The sequence below is a fragment of the Girardinichthys multiradiatus genome, chromosome 6 (genome assembly GCF_021462225.1).
Source record: "Girardinichthys multiradiatus isolate DD_20200921_A chromosome 6, DD_fGirMul_XY1, whole genome shotgun sequence".
Lineage (NCBI taxonomy): Eukaryota > Metazoa > Chordata > Actinopteri > Cyprinodontiformes > Goodeidae > Girardinichthys > Girardinichthys multiradiatus.
Genome location: NC_061799.1, coordinates 13,839,257 through 13,854,004, shown reverse-complemented (window position 1 = coordinate 13,854,004; position 14,748 = coordinate 13,839,257). Strand labels below are relative to the sequence as shown.

The following is a 14,748-nucleotide window of genomic DNA, read 5'->3' as shown; positions in this document are numbered from 1 at the left end:
ATCTACAACTACAAACATCGAACAGGACTTTAAAATGTAGCTTTTTCTTCAAAATTTGAATGTAAGATGTGAAAGATAGGGTATCCTTAAGTAGAAAGAAAGATTTTTAATGTTTAGTTGACAGCAGATCATGTGAAGATTTTCAATTTGAGAACATGAGTATTGTTTTCTCTGAGTTAAAAATTTTAAGTCTCATAAATTTGAGTGTGCAATAATAACATCAAATTGCAGCTGAGTGTTAGCCACTTTGGTTGTAGATGCTGAGCATTACTGCATCACCAGCGTAAAGTTTTATATTTGTTTGTGGAGATATAAATATCATTAATAAATAGGATGAATAAAACTGGTCCTAAGACAGATCCCTGAGAGACACCACTAACTGAAGTGTATACTGTAATGCTAAATAATCCTGCTAAGATTTGTGTCTAAAACAAGGTCAAATAAGACAGAAATTGTTATACAGCGAAGACAAACATTTAAAATGATTTTCAAATGAATTTTTCAATTCAGCTTCAATCTTTTGAAATGTTGAGAAAGTTATGCAAGACTTTGCAGCATGGTTCAATGTAAAGAGAAATATATCCTTCTTAGTAATAAAACATGAGCTTAATATTAATATTTAAGAGGTGTCAACCGTTTTGGTCCAAAGAGACGTGTGAGAAAGGAAGTGACGGATATTACATTAAGGCCTTAAGGTGTTTTAGTTAGTACAAAGAATCACACAAAAGTTCATTTTATTTCATATAGATCCTAGTTCTATACTGTAGTACTAATCAGATTACTTTTTGTGACTTTGGACCCCACATCTATCTTATGTTCTTCAAATTTTGTGGTAAAAGGACTGGTAAGATTCCTGTCATTGCAACATAAACACAGTCTGGCTTAAATTCTGACTATTCAACACTTGCCCAAAGTGCCAAAGTGCTTGAGATTACATTTTGCTGTTAAGAACTGGCCTGCAGACACACACACACACACATACACACACACACCAGACACACACACACACACATATGCACATATAGCACAGAAATCCAGATTTCGATGTGGAACGTCTAATATGACATCCCTGTGGCAAAAATTTTTGGAATTCTGTCCTTTTGGAAATGCATCACATTGATGTATGTGTTTCCTCCTTCTTTGAGCTGTGTATGCGTGTTTCTTCTACATGTCTGAGTGAAGCTCCATCTGTATTGGTGTGTGTGGATGTGTGTGTATATGTGTGTGTCAGGGGGTGTTAGAAGTAGGCAGGGGCTTAGCAGAGCAAAAGAGAGCAAATCTGTCAGCTCTCCCTGGGCAGACAACCCTTCTGACCCTCATTCAAAGACATATTGATTCTCCTCTACACCCAACAGGGGAGGGTGTGTGTTGGTGTGTGTGTGTTTGTGTGAGTGCTTAACACAGTCTCTTTTCTTATAACTTCCTTCGTCATAAGCAAAAAGGCATTATTTCTACCTGCTTCTAACAAATTAAATGTTTTTTACTTCGTTAATTCTTGACTCCAACTCTGGTTTTTTTAAATCCAGAGATTTTAAAGCACTTTCTGATCTAGTTTGCTCATCTTTGGGGTTTTCATCTGCCTCGCTCTATTTCCTGTGTGTTACACACTCTTTTCCCTTAAGATGAAAAAATAAGAAAGCATCTGTGGGCGAGAAAGTAACAAACGGAGCATGCCACAGAGACGAGTTCTCCTCTTATCTTCACACTAACAGCATATTAAACCTCGCCGTGCACTTGTTAGATCTGCCTTGTTTCCCCATGAAGGAGCCTAATGACCTGTGGGACGGCACCGATCGGCGCTATGCAGACTCTGCAGACTGTTCGGGGCCATATGTGTACTTTCGCATAATTGTCGGAGCATTGTCGTGCCCAGGCTGGGTCATGAGTTAAAGCCAAATGAGGAGATGACAATAAAGCTCTCAAATCTTACTGAAGAGAGTGTTCACCACTGCATCTTTCTATATGTATCCAAACTGTGACTTCAGGGTAAAAAACAGTTACTGGTAGGGGATGATACTTTTGTGTGCATTATAGGGTAGGTTGAACAAATTTTCTTTGATTTTAGCATGAGACAAAATAAAAACATATATATATTGCAAACATTTGTTTGCAATTGAGAGACTCAAACAGTAAAGTTTGTAACTGCACACCCAAAGGAATGTATCCAAAGAAGTCACAAAACTGAACAAAGCTTATTTCTCTGACTCTTTTGTAATGTAGCACTTACGTTACACAGTTATTCTGGATTGGTAAATGAAAACTTTTCAAAGCGAAGTTTGAAAAGGTTCTATTAAAAGGGTAAAAGGATTTATTAATAACAATCGACCTGCACCAGATAACTCTGTCTGCATATTAATTTAGTATAAATACAGATGAGCTGATCCCAGAGGCTGAGCTAATGGATAGTCAGAGAGGGGTCAAAACTAAAACCGAATTCTAACACCTTAAAACAACTCCAGTCTCAAATATGTCATATTTTTTCACGTAAATCTTTTCAGAATGTGTTTTATTTTTTTTTTTTTTTGCATTTGTGTATGCATTAACACACCTTTATATCAGTGAGTTATTCTGTGTGTTTCACATTGGAAGATTATTAGTGGTGCGGCGTTTCCTACCTCTATTTCCTGTGTAAGTTATCATTGGATTTCCTGTAAATTACCACCCAGTTAAAACATGTTTAAATCTTCATAAAATAGCGCTCACATTAACAACTATAACGTTTTGGACATTGGAATTGTTTTAAGACAGCAGACTTCTGCTTTGGTCATTAGCTTCAGCCTCTAGGACTATCCATTTAATTGCAGACCCAACAGAATGAACCTAAAGATGCTTAGACAGTGTTCAAGGGTGGGGGCAACTGCATAAAACACTGTTATTTGTCTCTGACGTTTTTACAATATAGATACACATACACAGTTATTCTGGGAAGTGTAAATAAAAAGCTTTAGATTGGTTCCACTGTAAACATGCTAACCTTTGAGTTTCAGACAACAGGAATAAAAAGCTCAAATCTGAGAAAGCATCACTGACTTTGTCAGAGGGTATCATAAAAACATAAAGTTTGTATGAGTGTGTATTTGAGCTCGACATCAGGTCATGTGTCTCACGACCCGACACGGCAGCACCGTGTAAATTCTTTGATAATGGCTGGTCACTGAGGGCAGCTGGTGAGGACATTTAGCGTGTGTCCGAGCTTAGTGTGCTGCGAGACAAAGTCTTCGACGCAGTAGGGTTGCGGTGGTGTAATGTCGACAGGCAACATGCTGACCCTGCTGCTGAAGAATGCACACACACACACACACACACACAATGCATACTCTGTGAGCGGTATAATCTGAAAAGTGCTGGCTACTGTAATGAAAGGCAGGTGCACCTGGATGCTGGGTGAGGAAGAGAGAATGAGAGAGGGCAAAAAGAACATGTGAAAGTCGAAGCAGGCGAAGAGGAGCAACAGATTTGTGGCGATGATGATGTTAAATATAACTATGAAAAACAGGTGTTCTGTGTTTAATACCAAGATAGACATAACACCAGGAGTCAGGAACAATTGAGATCTGTATACCAGTCCTGTTCATAATTTAATATTAGAACACACAGTTTAGTGGGTCATGTATGATATTTGTGAAAGGAAAACAAACATTTACCATTAATTGCTCAGAAATTAACCTAACCCAGACTAGAACATTCTATACTTATTTACATTATTTAAAACATAGTTTGAGTTTCGTAAAACATTTGCTCTGTTGGTGAAAACCTAAGTTAATGGGGAGTTACTATTTCCAGAAATTTTGCTGAACTGTGCTTGTCCTGTTCTTGTAAACCCAATATTGTGTATTGTTGTTCTGCATAAATGATAGATAAATGGAACTGAGCATAACTGGCAACCAACTCCTGTATCGGGCTTATAGTTGTTCACTTCATTACCGATAATTTGCTTGTATTTACCTTTCAAAATTAAAAAATTTGCACCAACACCACAGGCAGTCCAAGAATCACCAATGGCATTTCACCACCACTACCACAGTTTGAGAACCATACTGTTTCACCATAAAGAGCATGTCTTAGAATTTCTGACAAAATTGTATGTCCAACGTAGGACCACAATAAGCATGTCTTATCCATTGCTGTTTTTGTCTCCTTGTTCCTTTGTCACTGTGTCCTCTATTGCGCTCTCTCACACACAAACAAACACACTTACACTCACACAGGGCGGGCCACAGATGGCATGGTGGTGTCAGGGTGAGAGGGGTTTGTTAGGATCAAAGAGCTCCAGTGTGTGGCCCCTCCACCCTTCACTTGCTTTCTTCTTCTCTTTCTTTCTTCTGTTTGTCATTTTATTCCTCCCCTTCCTCTGCTTTCAATCTCTCTTCCTCTCACCCCCCCCCACCTCCAACTCTCTCTTTCTCTTGCTTCATCTCTGTTCATTTTTCCCCCTAATCTGTCCATCAGAAGTGTTGATAAATTATTCATGCCTCTGTCTGTCCCCAAAGCCTTGTCACCTCTCCTCCAGCACTAGCCAGTTTCTCAGCTTCCTCTCCTCTGTTGCCTTCATCCCTTCGTCCTCCACCTTCTTTGCTCTCATCTCCCCCTCCTCCAGTCTTGCACAAAGTTTGACCACACACGATCAGGTCGACACCAAAATGTAAAATAATTCAACTGATTTCTGATGTGTTTGCTTTGTAAAAAGTCATCCAAATTTGATCTGAGATCAATTTTTTGAAAGTTTCCTCTTGACTGCAACATCTATTTTGTCACAGACTGCTTTTTAAAAATGATTGGAATTTCTGAGCTTAGTTTATTGTAATAAAGATGCACCAAACAAATCCAGACTTGGACAATTTTCACATGGTCATCTCTAAACTGGTGATTAGCAGGTCAAACATTAAAGACTGAGAACTTCCAATTTGATCTACATGTATATACATAATGAATGACATCAGTTCAATACATTGGTTCAGTAAATAGTAACAGTTTTGATTTGGACAAGATGGCAAACCACCCAGGGTGCTAATCTATCAAAGGCGGCAAGACTGATAAAAACACAAAAATGGAAAACAGTGCTTTCAGTTGCACACTGAATGAGTTTTCTAATGCTTATTTGCAAGTTCAGTCAATGTGGAGTATGTTGCTACATAGTAAGTGCAGTGAGAAACATTTGGCTGCACATTGCAGTTAGCTAAAAGTGGGTACCTGGTTTGTAAATCACTTTAAGGAGCTAAATAATGCTATTTGTTAAGAAATCTGGAATCCCAGGTTGGTCAATAAGGCACAAACTAAAAGCATGTAATTTGTTCTTGAAATGATTAGAAATTGGTTAAAGGTTAAGAGTATATTATTTGATACGTAAATGGGGAAAAGTTAGATTAAGAATATACTATATCAAAAAACCTCCTGAACCTTTATTTCTAATTTAAGCATATAGGAAGTAGCAGGTCAGACCTTAAAGAAACTCAGAAAATGATGTTGGTCCAGAAAAGCTCGATTGGTGCATTGAGCTTTTTTCAATGTAGAAAGTAACTGGATGATGGGCACAGTAGAGAAAAAGCTATCACATGTGTCCTTCCTTCTTTTATTTTATGCTACCTCTTTGCATCCTACATCTGCTGAATAGAGCTCCAAACACAAAGATCAAACAGAAGAAAAAGGAAAGAGCTGGAAGAGATGTGGAAATACAGAAGGCACCATCTTGCATCTAATCTAACTTTCTCTCCTCAAACTAATAAAGACTGGTTTAAGATGGCTTATGCTGTGCTGCACTTACCTCTAAACACACAGACAGAGACTCAAATGCAGTTTTCCAAGAGATAAAGTTTACTGTGGAAAGCTATTAATCATAGAAAATCCAGACAAATGCAAAGTTTGGGAATCTAGTGATTAGTGGTAAATTGCCTTGTGTTTCCCCTTAGGTAGAATGTGCTTGTCTGCAGGTGTGTGGATGGTTGCTGATGCCACAGTGTAGTGCACTAAGGCTGAACCCCTGGGATATTAGAATGCAGCCTAGTGTGTGTGCCGGAATGTTTGGATATGTGTCACATATGGTTTATCTCTCTCAAAAGATGGGCCTGTCGCAGCCACTTTCATCCGCTGTTACCACGACGATTAATACATTTTAAAAAATGTCCCCTTCACTTTTCCCCCATGTCGGTCTCACACTTACACCCACAGAGGCACACACACACTGATCGCTATTCAACGGGAGTTACTGCAACATCAGCAGCACAAGCATCTCTGCCTTCAGAGGCTGATCAATCTGAACCACCGCAGCAATGATGAATCACACCAGTCAAGAAGGAAGAAAAGTGAAAAGGTAGTAGGAAGGATGAGAGAAAACAAAGACGTATAATAATATGGACAGGTTTGTTAAAAAGAACAAAAAAACACCTAGGAAACCTAGTGTGGAAAAATTGAGGAGAAAACCATTCAACTAAGCCAAACACGCAAATCTGAACTCCATTATGTTGATCTTTCCTTTAGATGCTTTCAGTCTAGGTTCAAGGACTGAAGGACAAATGATATTCTGAAGCCAAGTACTTGAAATTCATCCCTAAATGCTATTTTCTGGTAGGCCTCAATAGATGTCTTTATTTTAAGGGAATGGAAACCCTCCCAAAACATGTTATTAAGAATTGCAGTAGAGGTTTTAGGACTGATGAACCACACAGTATTTTATCATGAAGGTCGCTTGGTGTGTCCGTGTATGACAACACATGTTTTTAAAATACTAAAATATAAGGATTTACTTCAACAGTGGTCTTTTCTTTTTTCTTGTGTGTCCTGTTCTGGAAGCCAAGGCAAACAGTACAGTGGGTCATGTTGCCTGACAGTGTGAGGGGAGATTTGCTCTAAAAACGTTGGAGGGTAGAATCTTGCTCATCATGGATAATTGACCTAAATGAATTAATGGCCTTATGGACTCTGGTTCAGTTCACATCACATGATATGTCTATCTATTTACTAGTTATGTACATGTGTTGTGTGCACCCATAGCAAGCAGTAATGTACTGACCTGTAATTCAGAAGGTCAGTACGGTTCATTAATGACAGTTTTTGACCCAGATAATGTGACTCAACGCCCAGGGTGAAATCAATGACTAAAAAAGCTACACCATTCGCACCCCATAACTAAAATAAATTTAAAAAAATAAAAAAAATAGATCACACACTAAAGTTTGTATCTGCCTTGTAGATTCTTATTTGTCGCTAAATTAAAGGGCTATTACACTCCCTAACAAAAGAAAACAATAATTGACTACATCAAAATATAACAAACTTAGATTAATTAGACTTATACTGGATAATTATGAACTGAACAGTTTCTTTAAACAAATAGCATTTTTAATATTCTTTTTTAACATTGGGATCCCTTTAGGTTGCAACAAGCATTACAACAGAAACATATTTCGAGACAGGTATGTTCTACACCTATTTCCGATGCTTTAAAACACAGTCTGTAGTTTATGAAATTTTGTTTATATATGAAAACATAAAAATGGGTAATTAATGCAGAAGAATGAGCTATTCATGCAGAGACCAACTCTGCACATAAACCAGCTGGCTCACAGTTTGTTGTTAATATTTCTATTTGTTAAAAAAATGTTGTATAAATGTTTCCTCTTTCTATTCATTTATTTCCTTATCATCTGACATCTTTTTTCCAACATTTTCCCCTGATGAAAGGTCACAGAAATTTAAATCTTACACTCCTCTGTATCTGCAACAGCATGTGCAAAATATTTTTTCCTCCTCATCCCTCCCTCCCTTCCTCTCCTCTTATTCATGCTGGTGATAAATCTATAGCGATCTATGACAGCTTTGTTGCTGCTGGGAGGCCCCTCCTGCCTTGTTTGGCTGTGATTCCAGCCGACAGCTTTAGGAGCGTGTCTTTATTTAAGAGCTGCTGTAATTACACAGGCTTTAGCATATGTAGACGGCCAGATATGATTCAAGCCACCATGACAGAGGAGAGCTCAATGGGTGAATGAGAAGGGAGATAAAACACAATGGCGGGAAGCATGAGAGAGAGAGGGTGAAAACCGAAGAGGAGATGGAAGTAAGAAGTGCAGGGTAGAGACAGAGAGGGAGAGATATGGTGAGCAGGGCAGACTGATAGAGCAATTGAGAGACGAGGAGAGGGCAGTAGGGAGGGGGGAAGAGAGGAAGAGATATGGATTGGCAAATAAAAGAAGAGCACGGTGCAACTGCAAACTGTTCGCCTTATGATGCCTCATTAGGGCTTAAGGCTGTAGATAGTGCCTGTTAGAGAGATCTATGGCCTCAGCCTGGAGAGAGAGGCAGAAGAGAAGGAAGTGAGAGAAAAACGATCAGTGAACAAGGCGGAAAGTTACATGGCAAGACTGACAGAACAAAAGGCAAGGATTAAAGTCGCTCTGCAAAATATTTAAGTCATTATGATGAATAATACTCTTATAAAGTGCTGACATGAACTAGAAAATAATACCACTAAGGTAAAATCACTGGTTAAAAAAAAAACAAGGATCATAGCAAACAGGTCGGGGACCTTATAAACAGGATTCCGAGCTTTGATCATCTCATGGAGCACTGTTCAGTCACCAGATTATGGCACAATTGTCAGTCAGTCAGTCATTTTCTACTGCTTCTTCCATAGTGGGAAGCTGGTGCCTATCTCCAGCAGTCTATGGGGGCAGGAGGCGGGGTACATTCTGGACAGGTCGTCAGTCCATGACAGTATGGCACAATTGCAACCATGATATTATTATTTACCTAAAGTCGTAGTGCTGGGGAAAGAGAATATTAACAAGATAATCAGGAGGTCCACCGTAACTTTGGAGGACCTATAGAGATCCACAACTCTGATGGGAGTAGAACTAGAGAGAGTCTATTGACAAACAACTATTAGAAACCACAAACCTAACCATTGTGTCAAAGTGGCAAGAAAAAAGGCTGTATTGAAAGAAAGCCATAAGAAGTAATGTATGCAGTTCACCATAAGCCACGTAGAGGACACAGCTAACATGTGGAAGAAGATGCTCTGTTCAAATGTGACCAAACTTAAACTTTCCAGCCAGCGGGCTCAACATTGTCCCCATCCCCACTGAGAAACATAGTGTTGGCAGCATCATGCTGTAAGGTTTGCCATCTTTAGAAGGGACAGGGTCAAAGCTAATGAGAAGATGGATGGAGCTAAAAGCAGGTCAATCCAGAAAGAAAACCTGTCAGAGGCAGCAAAAGAGATTAAACCAGGTGGAGGTTCACCTTTCAGTAGTACAGAGACCATACACATACTGCCATAGCCACAGCTGCTAATGCGAGGCATTGTAGAGTTAGGGACCCATAACCTGGCCATCTAACCATCAAATTTTGTTCAAGAATATTTTTTTCAATATACAGAGACCTTTTTAAAAAAAAAAAAAAGATTTCTTCCTAATTGTCCTTGCAGTAGTGGGGACCCCCAATCCTCATTCCCATTTCAAACACAAAAATGGTTTGGCAGCTGACACTACTCCTAACTTTGAGGTCAATAAGCCACTCCATTAAAGTATAAGGTGCTTAGTTTGCTACAGGCAGAGAGAGGAAGATGTGTAGCCTAAATCTGTCCCTCCACTCTGGATCAGGCACCTGATATAAAAGAAACAGAACCATGTCTGTCAACTGAGGAACACACCTGCAAGTGCAGGCTAACCTCAGTTCCACTGTCACCTACAGACTACAGCCGGACCTCTCATCTTTGTGTCCAATAGAGAATTTTGAGGCTGGTAAACATTAATGGCTGCACTGTTTAGTAACTTGCTCTAGATTGAAGTTCCTGTCAGGCGCGTCCTGACCACTGCCACTGCTCACCGGATCTGGGCAGGAGGTGAGCAGTCATAAACGAAAAGTCGATACTGCTCTAGAACCTAAACTGCTGAAGGAAGGTTCGGCCCATGGCATTTTGAGCTGAAATCTAAACATGTAAAAACAAGCAGTAGCCTAAAACTATTTGGACCACCCAGGATGTCTGGAATTCATGTTACAATAGAAAAAATAAAAATGATCAAATATTTGTAAATATGAAACTTTTAATATAACTGGAGATGCATGCATCAACTATGTATATCTATCTTTATCTTGAAGAAATAAATAAATGTAGAAATGCTCATATTTTATTTAAATTGTCAGTAATTAATTCATAAATATTTTACTCAATGGTCATCTTTCCCATCACATCGTCTCCGCTACTACAGTAGAAAAAGTGATTGGTCTGCAGGTTAACCAATCAGTTCGTATGGTTTATTTAGTGAGACAGAGCAGCAGTGTGAATTATTTAATGATTTTTATATTCAGTAATTTAAAAAAATGATGTATGATTGTACCATAAAATTGATTAAAATTTTAATTTGATTCCCCAATTTAATTACTTCATAATGTGATAAACTGAGACCTTTAAAGTAAATAGAATGCAGTATCAGTCATGTTTTTAAATGGTAAATAATAATTAAATTTCCACCAGTTACAGTATTCCACGGGTGGTGGACCCATCTAAGATTATCTTCTCGCAGGGCAAGGTAAGGGTGTCAGCTTGTCCGGACAAAGTTACAGTGGAGTGGTTAAAATCACAGCATAAGCATGCATTAGAGAGGCCAAGTCAAGGCCCGGACCTAATCAAAGAATAGGCACCAATTTCAGTGTCTAGATGTGTAAAACTGGCAGAAACATGCCCTCAAAGACTTACAATACAAATGCACTCCATACTTTCCAGATCTTCACAGTTATGATGATGTATCACATAAAATCTTAACATAAAATACAGTAACATTTGTGGTTGTAACAAGATAAAATGTGAAAAAGTTCAAGGCGCCTACATACTTCTGCAAGGCTGAGTGAATTCAAATAGGTTAATTGTTAACAGTGGTCTGAGTACACCCTAAAATGATGTTGCAACAGACAAGCTGCATGAAAAAAATCAAGTAATGTTAAAAGAGGAACAAAAGGCAGAAAGAGATGGAAAAAAGCATGATAAGAAATATGACACCATCCAGGTGACGTGGTTAAGAAAGAAAAGGGCTGAAGTTCACTAAAATAAATGTCTCCTTTACCGCATCCCCTGCAAGAAAGATAGCAGACGGTATATCACTTGACTGAACAAGCAATAATTAGGAGGCAGAGCTTTAAAAGAAGACCGAAACAGTGAGACGGTGGTAAAAGAGAGGCAGGACGATGGGCTGAAGGTGGGTCGTTTATCCACAGTCCATTGTCAGTTGCCACAGGAAGGCCCTCGCTGGATGTTTCACCATGGGACAGAGCCGTAAATCAGCGACGAAACCTTTACACAACACAGGAACAATACAGCATAGATGCACCCCTATGTGGCACATGATACCGGCTGACAAACGTTTGGCCACTCTGCGACAAATTGCTTTCATCAGAGCCTGTACACAAATCAAGTGCCTGCCCATCTTCCCCCCTCGCTCTCTCACTCTCACACACACAGTATGACTGAAGCATAATCAGTAGGCATTCTGCTGCAGTTATCCAAAGTAGTAAATCAGAACTTGTTGTTTCTTTCATGAAAGGCCAGTGCTTATCTTCCAGCCACAGGTGTGCGCATGTGTGTATATGGTCTGATGGTTATCTTTATCTTGTAGCCACAGAGGGGCCCTTTGTGGTCTGCTGCTGATTAGCTGTCTGTACACATGGCCGACCATAAATCCACCCAATCTCTCTGCGAACCGATATTAGCACTAATGAGGCATATGAAAAGGAAGTGTATGTGGGGATTTTCTGTTCATGTGTTTGTGTGTGTGTGTGTGTGTGTGTGTGTTAACAAATGCATTGTCATTACCACAGGGGTCCAGTTCAGGTTTTCTGTGATATTTGTATGGCTGATTCACAAGAGCTGAAGAGCTGCTGTCTAAGTGGGCTGTGGAGACAACAAAATTACACATACACGCATGGAGAGCTATCCCTCAATGCATGCAGCTCACACAAACATACACATCGTGCACAGCCATCTTCACCCTCAATAACACCTTCCCCTTCTATCATTATGCTGTGACTCACAGACGGGCTCCTGCTGTCCAGTGCATCTGCAGGCAAAAAACACACAAATCACGTATACACCCCTCCAGCACTCTCCATGGTCTAAACATGCACGTTGTTCATCTTAACCACCATCATTTCCCTGACCGCCGCTTGCGTCGTCCTGGAGGATCCCTTCAACAGGCTGATCATAGTCATGATAGGCTCCATGCAGGATCTACGTGGAGCCTGAGGGCCCTGCAACAAACTGTTCTGCAGGAAACAAAACAATGTTCATTTACATAATTAAATCTATTTATGAGAAAAAACATGAAAGACAAACACCACTTTGATAGTTTTAAGGAAATATGAGAAGATGAATGGTTGTCTTAACCCATACTCTCCACTTTGTGTAGCATCTTGCCTACTAGTGATTAAGCCAAGCTGAAGATAGATTTAATTTAAAGTATACCTCTGAGTTGCATTTTTAATCTGACTGCAGGGCGGGCCAAAGGTATATGAGTACGTGGGAGCCCATTTAAATTATTTCAGTCAGTAGAAGCCCAGCAGTGACTTTGTTGTTTTTTTAAACCTTTTTCAATATTGTCAAAATAAACTATAACTATATCAGACATCGAGGGCTTATTTTAGCCAATAATCACCAGTTTATGGAGCAACACTTCCTCGTGTAATTTTGACTACCTAATTATTATAAGCATTTACTGTAGAACTTTAAGTTTAAGTAGAACTGTATTCTTAATCAACCTGCAGAACTGGATCAGTGTTGAATGAGGTCCTAAGCAGAATTTGATTTGGGAGCCCACTTCCAGCTCAGTCTGCCACAATTATTACAGGCTTGGGAGGAGGTAAAGTTTATTATTTTGTTCATAAAAGCTCAGTGAACTAGCTTCATTCAGTTAAAAAGTGCTCAGAGGAGCAAAAAATATTAAGATGATAGTTTTTAATTGACCTTAGACATTGTTACATTTGCATTGGATGATTATTAACTTAAAATGTTATGTACACTGGAAGTGGAAGTAGGAAGCAGTGCGCCACCAATGATCATCTTCTGTCAAAGACGTACTGCAAATAGTACAGTGTAAAAAGTGTAAAAAGCAAAAATTTGATTTTGACACTGCATTACTGTTATATTTGCTGATTAGAACTGCTTGACCTATTCTGTTCTCAGCATGTGTTACATAGGGAAATTATTGATGATGCACAACAATATACCACCACTTCCTGTCAAAAGGCTCATCAGATTGTGTGCAAAAAACTGCCCAGAGCAATTATCACAATGGTTTAAAGACTCATTAAAAACATTCTTCTAAATAACTATAATGTTTCTGAGTGAAGTTGTTTTAAGATGGCAGAGGTCTACTTTGATCTTAGCCCCTCTCAGATGAACCGTTAGCTTCAGCCTCCTGCATGAACTAATCTGCATTCATACAAAAAAAAAAAACACCAATAGTGTTATCTTCTGTAGGTAAGATATTAACTGCTCATAAACTCTTTCCAGAACCTCACTTTAAAAGTAATGAATCATCTCTTTAAATTAACTTTTAAACATGACTGCTAATAGAACTTCCAAACTATTAATCTATTTCTTTGTATGTATACAACTGTTGCATTTGTGCACCTGCTCTGTGTAAATGCAAATGCCCTTTGTTTCCCCAGGGCAGCAGGGGGGCCCTAAGCTGTTGCAAAGTTTGCTTATACCTCAGACCAGCTTTTTAACCTGTGCGCTTAATAATGTACCAACCAATTACGTCACTTAAAAAAAATGCAGCAATAGGGAGAAACTCTCTCTCTCTCAATAAGGTTCAGATGGTAAAGAGCTTAAACAGCTGAAAAGCGATCAGTGAGCTTTTACACTAATAGGGGTTTAACTGGGAGCATAATGTTTGGTCAAGCTCTCATTGTTCTTCCAAATGGGACCTACTGACCATTTGTGCAATCTCAGTCCATCACTATACATATACAGTAGATTACACACTAAAGCAATAGCCTCTAAATCTTCCGGTGTTTGTTTATCTTTCTTTTTCGATATTTCAGTCTCTAATTTATAATTCCACTGAAATGCGCCTTCATGACATAACTGTTGAACATTACCAGTATTGACAAAGAGGTTTACAATACATTATGATCACAACAATACAAAGAGATGATTAAGGTATAACATGATCATTTATGCTGCCTTTGTTTCCCTTTGCGCGCCTTGCTCTCCCTGCATATGACAGCAGGTAAACAGCCTCGGAGCTTGTAGTGGTTAGGTGATTCAGTGGCGTGGCGCGTTTCCTCATGGTAATTTGCAGAAATGAAAACTTAATCAAGCGTGCTACAGAAGAGGTCTTGAATAATTTAACAGTGTGTGGGGGGTGGTTAAGCAGGCAGATGAAGGCTGTCAGGAGGGAAGGGATAGGAAGGGAGATGGTGGGTGGATGACGAGAGGATATTCGTCTCTCTGCCTCCACCACGCTCAGCCTTCTACTTTTCGTCCAACTCATTTGTCATTTATTGCTTCTTCCTGTTTTCTTTTCTTTTTCTTTTTGGTCCTATGCAGCCACTGGACCAACTTCTGCACAAAATTGAAATTCTTCACAAATTTGTTCCACTTTTCCTGCCTTTTCTTAATTATTTTCATGTTTTTTATCCTTTGTTTATCCATTTTTTTCCCCTAAACCTTTCCCAGTGTTGAATTCTTCCTTCCTTTTGCTTCTCTAAATAATAATAAAACAATTAACCATAATGTTTGCTGCATATTTTTGCCTC

General features: G+C 39.1%; 1 protein-coding gene and 1 long non-coding RNA gene across 11 annotated transcripts in view; both read left to right on the top strand.

Annotated features, from left to right (window-relative positions):
• The window catches only part of rnf220a (ring finger protein 220a), a 207,560-nt gene that overhangs the window by 29,496 nt on the left and 163,316 nt on the right, over positions 1-14,748 (top strand). The window lies entirely within an intron of this gene.
• LOC124870253 lies at positions 5,818-12,898 on the top strand. The gene is made up of 3 exons (XR_007038728.1): positions 5,818-6,561; positions 7,370-7,409; positions 11,806-12,898. It is a non-coding gene; the product is annotated as an uncharacterized LOC124870253 (long non-coding RNA).